The sequence below is a fragment of the Lissotriton helveticus genome, chromosome 4_1, assembly GCF_964261635.1.
Source record: "Lissotriton helveticus chromosome 4_1, aLisHel1.1, whole genome shotgun sequence".
NCBI lineage: Eukaryota > Metazoa > Chordata > Amphibia > Caudata > Salamandridae > Lissotriton > Lissotriton helveticus.
In genome coordinates, this window is record NC_136063.1 from 474,094,508 (window position 1) to 474,108,607 (window position 14,100).

Here is a 14,100-nt window from a genome sequence, read left to right on the forward strand (position 1 = left end):
GTTATATGATTTGACGCAGTAATATGAATCTGACACTATAAGTGTCGGGAATTCGCGATCCGCATTATCTAGCGCCATTTTCAATGCTATTATTTCAGTTTGTTTTTCTGAATTAGTTTCTACTGAGTGTGATTTTGTTAATAGAGGTCTTAGTTTACCTCCGCGCCACACTTCTTTTGTAATCCCACATGTGGGGTTGTATGTTTGTTCTCCCCAGACGGGAGGTTGAGCATGTCCGTCTGTATAGATTACACAGGCGTAATGTCGTAGAGGCAGAATGTCGATCGGCAGAGGATACGTCTTTTCATATTTTAGATTTTTTAATTCTTCTAGTTCTTAAAAGACTGTCAACCAGGCAATACTTGATAATTCATATCCTCCGTACTGGATTTTCAGATGGGCAATTCTGGATTTTTTGAAGTTGAATTTGTAACCCTCTGCAGCGAAACCAAGTATTATGGTGTTCACTCTTTTCAAGTGAGTCTCCAAGTCATCATCTGTTAAGTAAATGTCATCGACATAAGATAATGCTTCATCATCATATAGTTGTAGTAATTCTGTTACTCTCGCTGAGAATACCCCCGGGCTGTTCTTGTACCCCTGGGCTAACCGACAGAATTGTTTTTGAGTGCCATTTACTGAGAATGCAGTTAAATATCTGCTCTCTGGTGCTATGTTTTGACAAAAGAATCCATTGGAGATGTCCAAGGTTGTTTTGTATTTTTTGCGCACTATGTTATTCATTAGTGCAGCACTGTGTGAGTTTTGCACTGCAAAAGTTTTGCAACATGTGTTAAGGTGTCGGTAATCCAAAACTAGACGGTATGAATTGTCTGGTTTGGAGACCGGAAACAAAGGATTGTTCATTTGTGAGGTGCAAGTTTCAATCACCCCCTGGTATTCTAGCTGATCTAGTATTTCATTTACTTGTTTTTTAGCTTCTTGCTTAATTGGGTACTGCCTTTGTGCAGTTGGTTGTGATTTTAACTGGATTTTGTGAGGAGGAGAATCCTCATCCCATCCTACATGATTTTTATATAAAGCAGGTGCTAAGGCCACTGCCCACTTTCTAGCAAGTGTATATTTTTTATGAATCGGAATTTGATTCGAGAAGGCAGGCATAATTACTTCTTCGCCATGAGGGCACTCCCTGACAAACTCTGGTGGCCAGTCTTTTTCAGCTAGAAGGATGTCATAGCCTTTGGATAGGTTATCCCAAAATAGTCCCCTTATTTTCCTAGTCTTATCTCCCTCTATACGTAATGTTATCTCGTATATCTTGTGGGGCTTGCTAACTCTGGTATCTGCAGTTTCCACTTGAAGATATTCATTCGTGTCCACTGTCTCCAGATGATTCATAAGGACTTTGCGAGCTATGCTCACCTCTGCTGCGCTGTCTAGCATTGTCTGAGCCCACTCTCCGTTTTTCAGTTGTGTCCTCAGTATTCTCGGCATTGTTAACTACCTTGATACTGGCTACCTTCTTTTTTGGAAATTGTAATTTCTTTTTCAGTTGAGCAGGTTCCTTGTCTTTGGACTTGGCGTGCTCTTCTGATCGTCCTCTTCTTTCCGATTTCTGCGAGGAAGTCTGAAAAGATTGAGAGGGACGTGTATCAATGTCTTGATATCTATCAGGTTTTTTAATATTATCCCTATTTCTAAGGTTATATCTATTCCCAGAGGGGTCACTCTGCGGTGACCTCTGTCTTTGGTTTGGAGATTTCTCTCTTCGCCTAGGAGACCTTCCTCTGGACTGGAATTTCTTTTCTTTGGGATTGGATTGTTTGTTTCCATCCCAGTTCTTTTTTGGTGAATTATTATTAAAAAATATTTTTTCTGGACTAGTAGTCAGTTGCGGTTTTACTGGTATTCCACCTAGACTATCTCTGCCTAGTTCTTCATAAGATTTTTCTATGATTCTGGCAATTTCAGCTGGTTGGTCTGCTATATCTGTCTCTTTTAACCTCTGGCGGATCGCCACGTTTGCTGCTTCACCTTTTATGTTGGCTAATAATATAGCCGAGACCTGCTTGAAGTCTTTCAGTAATTTCATACCAAGAGTTAAAGCAGGTTCTGGACCGTATTCATCTTGAATTTGTTTTAGCACATCTGGTATCACCGAAATGGATGGGACACCGTGCGTTTTTGTATAGATGGAAGCAAAGACTGTACCCCAAGTGTCACAGTCCTCAATGTGTGGTGCGATTCCCATTGGGAGACATATAGTCAGAATCCTGTGTTTTTCTAATGGGGTGGTGTCAGGAAACACCGCCTCTATTTGGGTGATTTTCTGTGCCAACCAGAATGGTATTTGTTCCCGTTTAGCTGGAACTTTACCTAGGCAGGATTGGATGTTCTGTGGTGTAATTTTATTTGTGTTCCCCTGGTGAGGGGTCAGCTGTGGAAATTTAATCGCTGGCTGAATTGTTGAAGTCCGCATTACATACTGAACTAATTGTCTGTGAATTTTTAGTAATTGTTTTAGCTGTATTAACAGCTGTGGTGCAGGCATCTCGTCGATGTCTGGATGTGGTGTGTATCCGGCTAAGACCGGCCACGTTGCTCCTGGTCTTCCTAAAGGACCGAGCCTTGTAATGTGATTGTTATGTTTTAGGGCGCCATCAAATAAGAGCAAATGCTCTTGGAATTTGAGTGGTACTTCCACCTCCTCAAAAGGAGTGTACTCATTAGGAGGTTCCTCTACTTTGTAATAGTGGAAGTACTTTGTTACAGCATTAGCTGCTGGAAAATGTATCCATGTATAGTATACCTCTGTCTGCCGATATTCGTGTGCCTCGATTACGAATATGACTGTGCCACCTCTAGGTGTCAGTCCATTTTCTATAAGTTTTAGAGTTATAGATCTCCTTTTGGCGACCTGGATGAGTATTATATCCGGGTCTGCTGTTTGCATGGTAGCATCAGCATCTGCTATTTCAGTAGCTAATCTAATTGCCTCTCTTTCTTCATCACTTTCTGACATTTTACTGTCAGGATGGTTATTTTGTTTGTTTGCAGATCAGGTTTCTTTATGGAACAAAGATTAGATGCACAATATTTTGGAACACTGTTTATCCTTCAACGTTGACTAGACCAAGAACCATACATAGGAGTTCCCTCCTGCGAGGTTTTGGAGGATATAACCTTTCACCCACTCCAGACGTCTTTGGAGTATTTGGGAAAAGGGGTCTGAGTGAGAAAGCACGACTGAGTTACTCTAAATGTCTTACGTTAGTTTTATCGCCCTTTCCAAACGCGTTGGGCGCCATGTAGTGTAGCTCCTATTTTCCCAATAGGCTCTGCGCATTGGAATAGTACCTACAGCAGTAAAGGCCTAGACCAGACGTTAACTAGGTCTACTACTGTCGATGCTAGACTTAATTTTTGGGTTTGCCAGCTAAGCTCAGAGTTCGCTAGAAACTCTCTCGAATGTTCAAGGAAGGATTAACTCCCCTGATAGACAAGAAGGGATTTAGTTTCTGACAACCCTAGAACATGACAACTTTGCTCTCCCCTAATCAAGAGTCAATCTCAAGAGTCGTGTGAGCACAAGGCAATTATTTTACTCAGTCAGTACGTGCATTCTTAGTCTCATCAGAATGTAGAGAAAAGGAAGAGACGGGCGTGTTCAATAAAAGGTGTTATTTATTGATCAGTCTCTTTTCTCATACATGAGAAATGGATCGATATTATTGCAATACTTATAGTTAAGTAAAGTGCATACATTAGAAGCAATAGTATAAAATAATACTGTAAAAACATTGATATGGTTTCTGAGCCATATGATGTTTAAAATGATTAAAATATATTTACATACACATATACATTTGACTAAACGTACTCAACTGGTGTTTCTAAATACGCCTACCCCGTGTACCTGACCTAAGTCTAATGCGTGGGCGGGAATAGAAAGTTACAGTTTAAGTTAAGTTTGTTTTCGCCAAGTGAATAACTAAAGAATTCTCTAGGAGGGGTTATTCAGTTCTGTACCTGGAAGTTAGGATGAATGAGGAATGGTATCTCTTTCTCTGCTCTCGATATTCCAGGCTGCCTGCGAGGGCTGCCCAGAAGCGCCGGTGCTGGGTCTCTCGGCTAGAGATAGCAGCGCGTCTCTCAGCGCGTCAGGAAGGCGGGGCTGCTGCCTGCGGGGTCTGCTTCTGCTCTCGGCTTCGGCAAGTATGGCTGCTCCGTCTTGTCACCACGCGTGTGTTTGCATAGGGCAAGGTCGGCAATATTTATACCTTAAAGGTGCCGGGATTGACGTAAGGATGGACATAGGTACGTCAATAAAGATGTCATACGACTTGCTCGTTAGCACATTCTTTACTAAAAGTTCTCTGTGACATCAAAACAATGGCCGCACGGATTATCCAGGTTGTCATAGGTTTGATTTGTTATGAGAACGTCGTATGCCTTATCAGGGGCTGGAGGAATGTCGCTTGTCTAATTAGATCTCAAGCGTTATGACCTAATCAGATAACACGTTCCTGTGCCGTAGTGTGACTGCGTCAGATAACGGTATCTGCATCATGGGGGCTGTTCTTGCCTCATGGGCTGACTGTTAGTTAACTAGCTAGTTAGTTTAACCAGAATAGGGTCAGGAATAGGGGGATAGATTCAGAACCTATAGAAATACACGACAGGACCGGGTGAAGAGGCCGGCGTGAGCTGTGCTGCAGGGCTCCCAGGCAGAGGGGAGAGCCCCGCTATGGCACCCAATGCGAGAGAGTCCTGGGTCCCGGATGGTGGGGCCCCGGGGGAATCAGGCATGACGGCCGAGGCTGCCAACGGCAGTGAGGGGCTCCCAGAAGTCCAGGGGAGCCCCGCTGGACACGTGCAGCCGCAGCAGTGAGGTTCTCCAGAGTGAGAGAGAGCCCCGCCTGTTCCACCGTCGAAGTGCCCGAGGCATGAGAGGGGCGCCTGTGAGTGGTTGGGAGCCCCAGCGAAGCACCGATGGAGGAGTCCTGCCCCAGAGCGAGTCCCGGTGAGTGGGGGTCTGTGCCAGTGCAATGCCCAGTATGAAGGGGGCCTGCGGGCTCCAACAATGGGCACGATTGTTTAGAGGGCCCAGAGGGGCCCATACTTTTCCACGTGTGATGGCTCCAACGTCGTGGGCATGTTCATGGCTACAGCGCCAGTGCACCCCATAGTGTGTGGGGGCAATCTTCTCCTATCTTGGGGGCATCTGTGAGTATTTAAGGAGCCAGTGGGCTCCTGGAGCATCGTTGATCTCAGAACCAGAGGGCTCCAACACTCCCCATGTTTGTCCTGCAGAGCCTAGAGGGCTCCGAACCTTTGGCGCAGTGGTTGTAAGGGCTACTGAGAGCCCCTGCCATATTTATGGCTTTTACAGCTGCCCAGCAAGTAGTGGGCAGCTGCACCGTTTAGGCATTTCTTCCAGGGGACATGTTCTTTTGACTCTAGGAGTGAGATGCACTTCTTTGCCCCTACTTTGGCCTCCACAGCTGCGCAGCACTTAGTGCCAGCTGAAGTGTTTAGGCCCTGTTCTTGTTCTCAGCTGCCCAGCAAGTAGTTGGCAGCTGCAACATTTAGGTTTGCGCAGATGGCGCACCCCTGACTGGCGCTGCCCTGGCAGCACTCCCTGACATTCTGGACACAGGGCATTTGAGCCCCTTTGGAGAGGGCCAGTTGGCCAGCGGGACTGGTAGATGTATAGGGCGCAAGGCCATAATGTGATCTATGTGCTGAAGTGCTTGTGGTGCTAGGAAATGTAATGCATTTAGTATGTTTTACGCACCCTGTTTGATACCTCTAGATATGGTTTAGGCTTATGAGGTTGTTTTACCTATTTAGGTTTGTGTTAGTGAGATTATACTTCACTGTGTGATTTACACCCCTAATGTGAGTTATACTTAGGAGTTAGGGTCTAATGTGTTTAGACTAGTGATGGATTGCATAATGTGTTTATGCTGGTGAGGTTGGCACAGGATGTAATTCGCGCCTGATGTGACCGTGCATAATGTAATTTATGTTACAGGTTGAGGTGGAGTACAGTGATTACCAGTGGCTACAGGTTGTATGTTTATGATCTATTTTTACTTGTACCATTTTCTGCTAAGTGTTGACCCTGACAGTGGCCCAGGTGGCCCTGTCCTGTGTAAATAATCCCTTGTGAATATTGCCCGTGCCAGTTGGCACAATGTATATTGTGTGATTACCATCTGATGTGTTTAGAGAATACAAAGGCTATTTTTATATAACCTTGTGTGGAGTTCCTTTTGTGGTGTGCCTGGGATGTTGTTGCTGTTGTGTGCATGCGCAAATGCTTTACACATTGCCTCCGGGATAAGCCTGACTGCTCGTGCCAAGCTACCAAGGGGGTGAGCAGGGGTTATCTTTGGCGTGTAACTCCCTTGCCCTGACTAGAGTGGTGGTTTCTGCCTGGCTTTAGCGCAAGCCTTAGTAAACCAGAAATCCCAGTTCTAACATCGGTTGTCAGCGGTGAGGATTAGGACTTGTGTTTGCGCAGTACCACAGCGACAACTGGCTACATTACAAAACTCTTCATTTTAGATAGTCACATGTTGGGGATTATTGTTTATGATTTTGTGTTCTCCTCAAGAGTGTCATTTTTAAATGGTGTTCCTGTGCTTGTATGTTTAGTGGCAGAAGAGAGAAAATGACAGGATGGGACGCCAGTAGGTAGGGAGGTTCCCATAGATAGGGAGTTCCTTGCTGCGTCCAGTGCCCAATCCCTGTCCCTGTCCCCAGAGGTGTGGGTAGATAGGAGAGAGGGAGTATGGAGGAGAAATGGCTAGCTTGGGAGCATGGTTATCCCCTGAGTGATGTGTGTGTGTCTGGTTTCCCCAATACGGTGGGAACCAGTGGTGGCAGCAAAAGTGTGTCCAGTGCGTGAAGTCCCTTTTCCCAGAGTATGGTGTCTGGTGCTCAGTAAGAGGGGTACAGGTTGAGAGTCAGGGGCAGTGAGGAACTGTCTCACAAGTCTGGAGGGGCGTGTCGATGAGAGGTGTGTTGAACTGGAGGTTGTACCAATTTCTGCTAAGTGTTGACCCTGACAGTGGCCCACGTGGCCCTGTCCTGTGTAAATAATCCCTTGTGAATATTGCCCATGCCAGTTGGCACAATGTATATTGTGTGATTACTATCTGAAGTGTTTTGAGAATACAAAGGCTATTTGTATATAACCTTGTGTGGAGTTCCTTTTGTGGTGTGCCTGGAATGTTGTTGCTGTTGTGTGGGTGCGCAAATGCTTTACACATTGCCTCCGGGAAAAGCCTGACTGCTCGTGCCAAGCTACCAAGGGGGTGAGTAGGGGTTATCTTTGGCGTTTAACTCCCTTGCCCTGACTAGAGTGGTGGTTTCTGCCTGGCTTTGGCGCAAGCCTTAGCCAACCAGAATTCCCAGTTCTAACAGTACCCTTAACTTCACCCAAGCCCACGGTTTAGGGACTACTGACATCTAGATAGACACTGACTTGGTGTTAACTCATCCCCTAACAATCCTTAGGGACAAGCAGCTAGAGGTGAATGGTGAGGTACCAGTAATTTAAATATACTACAGATTGTACTAAAGACAATGTCATGGCAGATATTCAAATTAAGCCTTAGTACCTCATGTTAATATATTCCATGCCGGATGGTGGTGGTAAATCCAAGGAACCATGTAGCAACAACTTAGCTAATATGCATATGTAGCAGCTAGCACTACAATATTAACATAAGTAAATATTACAACCATAAAAATGTATCAGGACACCAATGAGTATAAGGTGCACTGTGTGCACAGATGCCATGATTGCATGTATGTTCATGGACATACAGAGCACCATCAGTGGGACATACCCAAAATAAAGAGGCAAATGAGGCAATCTTTATGACATTAGAGGATATAGCTCCTCCAACATCGTTCTCACATCCTCCACTTTAAGAGAATACACAGGAAGTGTTACAAACAGTTTGAATCCTAGTGATAAATTGTAATGCAACGTGACACCTATGCTGAAGGAGCAGGATTTGCAGCTGAGGGGTTCCAAGGACGTGGGTTGGCCCCAATGATTTGTTGCAGCTGAAATGGAAGACCAGGGCATACCCTTCAATGATGCCTGGCTTATTAAAGGTTTTGCAGCAGGTGTTGGAGAGACTATTATACTTTCTGTGATAGTCATCAAATCAATAATATGCAGGAGGTATATAAGTGTCTACGTGCCTCATACAGATCAATAACTGTCCATCACATATGTTTTTGTTAAACCAGTACAAAGTATATAAACTGTTAAGGTTTCTGTTTCATTTGACAAAGGTAAAAAGGTCCATCCAGATATCATTTGGGTCTTGTCAGATACATTGAGAGAGATCCAATTCCCATGCGTCTCACGCACACAACTTGAGTGCATGTAAGGCCAATTTCAACATCCTTAGGTTGGTTTGAAAGAGCAATACAAAAGCATGTGTGGAATGTTTATTATAAAAATAGACAATACAGATACACTTTAGTAACCTGAAAGTTATTGTATAACAGGCTGAGGCCACATTATTGTGCTATTAAACGTTACATACTCATTTACTTCTAGGACAAGCAGAAAAATATTGGTGTACAGTCTGATTCTGATTAAAAAAAGAATAACCAAAATACATCCTGCAAATTTGAACTATTTCAAGTTTTGTGTTCCACCAGAGGCACTACAGTCTGATAACTGTACGTCCATAGCCAACCGGTGTTTCAATGCATGGTTACTTACAATGGATAACTATTGGAACATATCCAAGCACCGTATGGTAGGATTAAACTACCATATGTATAAACAGTGGAAAAGAGGTTGGTTGGTCTTTCACACAGCCTCTCAAATTATTAAGCAATAACAAGTAAGTATGACGCTCTAGACAAGTAGCTATATTAACAGTTGTAAGTAAACAAGTGGGTTTTGCATGCTACAGAACCGAATGAACCCAGAATTGCAGGGCAACCTTGTTAGGAAACAGGGTCCTTCACCCACAAAGTCTTGTTCCATGGCAACAGTAAAAATTATAATGGTCCTAGCAGGATTCTATGGATAATTATGCCCGGTTAATCCATTATAGTTTTTAATGTTACCATGGAATCCAGCCACAAATAAATATTTTATATTAGGGATTACCATTACCACATTTTAACCACTCTTTTTGTTTGCCAATTCTACCACTGCTATCCCTCTAGACATAATAAAAGAATTCTCAGACAGGGTAGTTTAAGAGGTCACTCAGGCTTTTTTGAACTTTGGGTTTTAAAGATACATAAAGAGCTCCGTAAAGATGCCCTTCGGGTATCACACCTCCCCAACCGAAGGGGAGCAGGCCCCAATAATGAAGCATGCCACATCAGAGAGTGAGGGACCCTGCATCCTAACAGGAGAATCCCTTCAATAATGGGTTAATTCTGTTCTGTAGCCTTCAAAAACCATTGGTTGACTACAAAGGCAAGCCCGTCCATGCCCAGATCACGCTGAGGACCACAAAAAAACACAGGTAACTGCCTGCCCCAAAGTTTCAAAACCAGGTCCTGAAAAAGAGTCCTAAGAAACAATCACCATCTCTGGAGCAAATCAAGAACAGAGGTGAATAATCACATCAACTTTTTACAAAGTTTATAGCAATTTTATTAATTTATGCACAGTCATTTCAACAATAAATAGATATACAATAGTTATCCAAGCACATAATTGTAAAATAAGACAAAATTCAGAAAATCCAGTCCCACATACCTAGTTCAAACACACTCATACCATCATGCGTTCCCGAGATTCATCATAATGACTCATACTTCATTCACACTGATTCACAAAATAATAAGGAATTAAAAATTGTGCATAACAGCCGCAAGACTGTATCACACGCCAAACTCCAAGGTATTGGTTAATGGAGTTCTTTCAAAACCTATCCGGATTATGCGGGGAACCAGGCAGGGATGCCCTCTTTCTCCGCTTTTATTTGACCTTTATATTGAACCACTGGCCTGCAAAATAAGAGAGACAGAGAACATTCCTGCTTTTTCGTTTCAAGGCTGGTCAAGAAAGATAGGTTTATATGCGGACGACATCGTAATTTTAACATCAAACTTGACAAAATCTCTGGTCGAAATAGAAAACGTTACTAAGAAGTTTGGAGAAGTTTCAGGTTATCGACTGAACTCTGATAAAACGGAAATAATGGCTTGGAATATGGTTGTGGAGCCTGGAATTTCAAAAAAACAGATTAGATACCTGGGGATACAAGTAACCCAAGACATAAAACAATTAGCAATGGTGAATCTGGCCAAAACAAGGAAAGATATTTCCGCAATTTTGAGACATTGGAGTCTGATACAATTAACTATGATCGGCCGGGTAAATTTAGTTAAGATGATGGTGCTTCCTAAGTTGACCTTTTTATTTGACTCTATTCCTCTTATGTTTGAGAAAGAGGGATTAGCTAAGCTACAGAGTGAAATAGGCACATTTATTTGGGGCTCCAAGGGCTCAAGGATATCTTGGAAAAAATTCGGAGAAAATATGCCAAAGGAGGTCTAGCGGCTCCAGATTTCCAAATTTATTCCTGGGCCTTCTTGCTTAAAAATTGTAGAATGCTCCTCGGAAACCCTAATAATTTTGCGATAGGGGATCTCTTTTTAGCCATGTTGAAAGTAGAAAAATGCCATTCACGGGGCTACCTGTATAAGTTTGCAGACCCAATGTACTTCAAAAAGGTAAGACTGAAGGTTTTAAGAGACCTAGCCACGGTGTGGTATCGTATTAGGCGTGTGACAAAAATTCCATACTTCAGTGCGGCTGCGCCAATCTGGGATGCTCCGGGGGCTCCAAGCTGGACGAAGGATGCTTTGGCAAGGGTATTAAAAATAGAAGGCCCACAGGTTTGGGGCGAGTTGTTTTGCGAAGGAAATTTGTTACCGTGGGCGGTTTGTGAGGAACTTTGGGGTCGCAATTTTGCAAAATTCAAGTATCTTCAGATACAAAGCTGGGTGATAGGAAAAGAAAAGTTAATCGGACAATATAACGAGTTTGAAGAGAAGCTGGCTTCAAACACATGGATAAAGAAAGAAGTGGCGACATGGTACTGGGCTATTGTCGAAATGGAGGACGGCCCTTTTCTACTACCAGAGGTCCTGTGGGGAGAGTGCTTGCCGAGGATCGCTACAGAAGAACAATGGCAAGTAGATATGTTGATTCTTTACAAAGTGGTAAAACCTGCAAATTTAAGGAGGAATCACTTGTTCACTCTCCACAGGGCATATTGGACCCCAAAGAGGCTCGCTAAGTTTAAGGATGGGGGCACGGTGTTGTGTCCTAAATGCAAAAGTCCAAATGAAGACGATATACATATGTTTGTGACATGCCCGGAAATTCAAGAGTTTTGGGCAGCTGTAAGTATAAAGCTATCAAAAATGATGGAGCTATATATCAAGGTAAGCCCTGAACAGATTATCTCGGGCAGATTGGACATACAAGGTAAGGGCCTTGATGATAAATCTAAATTTTTTTTTATGCCATTTTGATTGCTCGGAGAGAAATATGCAAATTATGGGTATCGCCAGAGTCCCCGACAGACTTAATGTGGATCAGAGCTATGAGAGGCATAGCTAAGCTGGACATGACCGGCCAATATAAAAGGAAGCACCAGTATTGGACTTTATTTCTAAATCATTTTGGGTGAGGGCAAGGGAAGCTTAAATAATACAATATATGATAGAAACGATGTGAGAGGAAAAGTGGTCCAATGATTAAGTCACTTTTGAAGCTCTTGGAGGTTAATGTGGTCTATATGTTGTGCTGCATCAGGCAAGGCTGTGGTACTCTCCATCTGTATCAGGATTACATGCCTGCAGTTTAGGCAATAGACAATAACCTCTCATGGTTGAGTTGAAAACCACCCAAGGGCGGTACAAGAAAAGAAGAGGTGGGAAGTGGCGTATGAGAGGACAAAAAAATAAAAAAAAAAAAAAAAATAACAGCCGCAAGATGGTCAGATGACAAAGTGGGGGTTGGGGTAGAAATAATCCAGCTGCTACTACTCAGGTAACTCCAACGCGCGTTTCGGTGTATTGCCCCAGCCGGGGCTACACCTTCATCAGAAAATCCATGCACTGTGTGCCAGATAACACGTGGTGCCTGGCACACGGTGCATGGATGTTTGCAAAACACCTTTTACCATTGCTGCTTGTGCTGCTGCCTTTTTCCGGGATGCATTGACAAACCACAAGGGCTGTCCAACACCCCTGAACCAGGGACAACTAGTTATAACAACAAACAAACGGTTCAGGTGAACAATTGTAACATAAATGAATCACAAAATGAAAAAAGGAAAGAAAAGTAGAAGCCTAAAAACACATGTATAAATTTACAAAAGCAGTCAGAATGTAATATGCATGTATTTTTTTTTAAAAGCAACATTGAAACAACATAACCGCTCAAGAAAATTGTTGGCAAAACAAAAAACACACAATTTACATGCCACACACGTGGCTAACAAACAAACAAACATAATATCTACAAGGAACAGCAAAAACAAAATAATGTGTCCTTCTCAAATTATGGCCACAAAAGCGTCGACGGCGTTTCGACCGCTGGGTTACTGTGCGGTCATCATCAGGACAGAAAGTGTCTTGAGCGAATGGATGTTACTATGTACAAAAAGTATAAATATCAATCAATTACATAATTCCAAAGTAGGCTTCTTTAGAGGAAAAGACTAGAAGAAAATAAAAAACACCCGATGGGCAATCAAGTAAAGAAATAAGGAAGCTAACACCACACCAATCGTGATAACAGCAACCCAAAAAGGTAAAAAATATATAAAATAACTATTGAGAATCACCTTAATATAGATTCGGCCAATCAAAACATTATGAAGGCCCTTTGACAATTTGACCAGACTCTGTAAATAAGATATACATATTTAATGGCCATGTCCATAGACTTTGGCAAGAACAGATTCAAAATATATAGAGAAAATTACACCCTTACTCAGCAATTTCTGTAGGATAAACAATGATTAATGGGTCGGTTTCTCAATACTGCCTCCAGGAATCCTCAGTAAAATGACTTCAGCGGTGGCCTCTTTTAATTATGCTCAGCAGCATGTCTCAAATTCAATTTGCTGAAAGGCAAGGGGAGGAAAATAAATAACGTAATCCCCTGTCGGTTCAAAAACACACCAGAGAAAATAGCGTGCTCAATCCCAAAATCGCCTAAAAAAGGCGTTAAAGTAAGGCATATATTCAAAGAATTGTCCGTAAGTCAAGATTGCACGTGGCATGTATATCTATCAAAAATCTACGTTAATTAAACATGTCGAAGTAAAAACGGTGTTTGCCAAACCGTTTAGAAGTCAGTTTATCCTGAAAACGGAATCAGGGTATCAAAGTCCCGCTCATTCTGTACAGAATTATAAAAAGGTTAAGAGCAGGGAATGATTACCTCAGCTTAAACGAACACTCGCACTCACGGCGCTCCCAACGCAGCACTTGCCAGAGGGTAGCGGCGTGTGATTGGAAATAGACATCTGCCCCACGCATCTCGCGTTCTCGGACGGAAGTGTAATGTAATTAACGCAGCGTATCCCGCCGCCATTTTGGAGTGGAGTAGAACGTACTGATTTGCTCAATATGCCACCAACGCAATGGTCAAGGGCAGGAAGACATTAGTTATGATACTTCTCAAAGCCAAAAATATATATCAATGATATTATTAAACCTTCAAAATATGAAGATGCAAAATAATTTACAAAAAAATATATTTTCATTGCCAGCGATATTATAAAGACAGGAGATACATAGGGCTTTGTCACAGCATGAAGTTGCCAAAGCAGCCAAATCAAAAGTAATATAATAGACAGCGTTTTTAAACTAGGCAGCACTCTCTGCTTGGATTAGTACATCTTATCACACGAGTGGCAACTTGATGTATCACAACCCAAGGTTATATAATAGGAGCTCGAGAAGCTGTTACTGAAAGTGGTTAATAAAAACAAAAATAAAAAGGACAATAAAATAGTCACTCCCACACGTAGTGCACATCCATTATATGTGCAAGAAGAAAAGCTTTCACCACAATAAAACTAGAGGAATTTAGCCGGAAAGTGTTTTCCTTTA

The 14,100-nt window shown here is 42.6% G+C and overlaps 1 long non-coding RNA gene across 1 annotated transcript in view; it reads right to left on the bottom strand.

Annotated features, from left to right (window-relative positions):
• LOC144827196 (uncharacterized) overlaps positions 1-13,533 on the bottom strand; it is a 170,347-nt gene extending 156,814 nt beyond the window's left edge. Inside the window, exons 1-2 of the long non-coding RNA XR_013610073.1 lie at positions 13,427-13,533; positions 12,974-13,106 (exon numbers count right to left, since the gene is read on the bottom strand). This is a non-coding gene — a long non-coding RNA (uncharacterized LOC144827196). The remainder of the gene's footprint in view (positions 1-12,973; positions 13,107-13,426) is intronic.
• Positions 13,534-14,100: the final 567 nt, after the last annotated feature.